At 43.7% G+C, this 2130-nt stretch overlaps 1 pseudogene; it reads right to left on the bottom strand.

Annotated features, from left to right (window-relative positions):
* Positions 1-749: 749 nt before the first annotated feature.
* Positions 750-1463, bottom strand: LOC103285760 (phosphatidylethanolamine-binding protein 1-like; annotated as a pseudogene).
* Between the last annotated feature and the right edge of the window lie 667 nt (positions 1464-2130).

Raw genomic sequence — 2130 nt, 5'->3', positions numbered from 1 at the left:
TATCATCGGAAGGCTCGACTGGGGCTGGGGGATCCACTTCCTAGAAGGCTCATTCACATATTGCTGGTTGTTGGTAGGAGGCTTCAGTTCCTCAAAAAGAGGAGCTCTGTACAGGCTACTTACCTTTTCTTGTGATATTACAGCTGGCTTCCCCCAGAGCACGTGATCCAAGAAAGTAAAATGGTAGTCACGACATTTCTCATGACCTAGCTTGGGACGTCACTGTCTTTTTTTTTTTTTTTTTTTGTAAACACAATGTTTTTATTTTTATTCAACTATAATCAAACAAAAGAATTAACACATCATTTAGCAACTCTAAACTGTCTTTTGTTATACCAATGAAGAGTGATAAATTTAACAGGCACAGACTAATGGATTTCAGAGAACCTCTCACCCAGCCCTGCAGCTCAACAGCAAAGGGACTCTCCAGACTGCTTTTTCCAGTACTGCTCTTCAAAGGATATGACTTTAAATTCTGGGTTGTTATTCTTATTTTAATAATCTGACGACCACATCATAGTACCAAAATAGACCCCCAAAATGGAGTTTAAATTTGATCAACATAAATCCAGGGTGTGTGACCCTGTACAATGATAAAGGACAGGCAGAAGGAAAAGTCACCTACACCTCTATCTGCTCAGGTCTTGCCTGTGAGAGTGGGAACAGGGAAGAGAGAAGTCAACATACACCACTGACCTTGAGAACAATGCTTGGGCCCCCCGGGGCCATGTGTGTCTTCTGGCTTTCCCCTACTTCCCAGCCAGCTGCTCATAGAGTCATTCCATTCTACCTGGTAACACGTGCCGGCCACTGGAGACCTGAGGTCATATGTTTTTACGGAAAGATGCCACCTTGAATTTGCCACAGTGGTCTCCAGATGGGTTGCTGAGAATGGGATTGTCACATTCTGTGGCTTGGCCTGCCCATAAACCAGCCAGATGTAGAGGTGAAGGCCCTTGGGAGGCCCAGAGCCCACACAATCAAAGAGGACAGTGCCACTGCTGATGTCGTTGCCCTTCATGTTGATCACCAGGAAATGGTGCCATTCCCTAAATTTGGGGTCCTTTCTGCTTGGAGCATCTGGGTCTGTCAAGACCAGGGTATAGAGTTTACTTGGATCAAGGCCATCCCGTGAAATACCATTGGGCCAGTTCTTAACCTGGGTGGGCGTCAGCACTTTGCCCAGCTTGTCAACCTCCGTCCCGAAGAATTTGACCTGCAGCAGGTGCTTCAGCCTCTTGTCCACTTCCTGCAGGCTCAAGGGCCAGGACCACTGGCTGAGGTCCACCAGCATCGAGGGGCCGAGCAGGAGGACAACCGGAGAGATGGGGGAGAACCAGGGGCAGCTCAACAGCCCTGACTGGAAGTCCATCACTGTCTTTTCTGAAGATCCTACGCAGCCCTATTTAAGGTCAGAGGGTGTGACATACTAGAAGGTGAGAACTATTGAGGACCTTATTGGAGGCTAGCCACCACAAGTTTCCTGGGAAGTGGATGATAAGGCAGATCACAATTTTGAGGAGTTTTACATTGATCATAAAGAAACAAATAAATGCAACCCAGAAGAAATATAGCATTGAGGTATTTAAGAGTAAACTGGTTATTACCACCAGATAAGTTTTTAATTGACCTTGAGATGCACCAACTTATACCTAATAGAAACAGTTACTAGTTCTAAATAATTAATGTGCTGGCTCAGAAAAACAAATATCTCATTCTGGCAGGGAGAGTAAAACAGAAACAGTACCTCAGTCTTCTCTGGAATGCATTGGCAAATGCGTACTTTTCCCCGTTCTCAGCTGGTAAGCATCTAAGAAACTATTCCATTTTCTAGAAAGATGGTAGATTACTGTTGGAGACCAGTTCTCAACACTGCTGTACGTGATTGGATTGTCATAAAATGCTCCTACATTTAACATTTGAAAATATATTTTCTGAAGCACTTACTATGCAGCTTGTTGAATTATCTGCAGATAATTTGTGCAATCTGTACATGGAACCAATAAGTGTGGATATGCGCAAAAGGTGCAGTTATTTATGGACCATTAATCTTTCCATTTACCTAGATTAATTAAACCTAGAGTTGTAAGACTGTTTCAAATTACATGATCTTGGACAAATCATTTAAAC

The sequence above is a fragment of the Eptesicus fuscus genome, chromosome 12, assembly GCF_027574615.1.
Source record: "Eptesicus fuscus isolate TK198812 chromosome 12, DD_ASM_mEF_20220401, whole genome shotgun sequence".
Lineage (NCBI taxonomy): Eukaryota > Metazoa > Chordata > Mammalia > Chiroptera > Vespertilionidae > Eptesicus > Eptesicus fuscus.
Note: the sequence above shows the minus strand (reverse complement) of the source record. Positions and strands in the feature narration are given on the sequence as shown.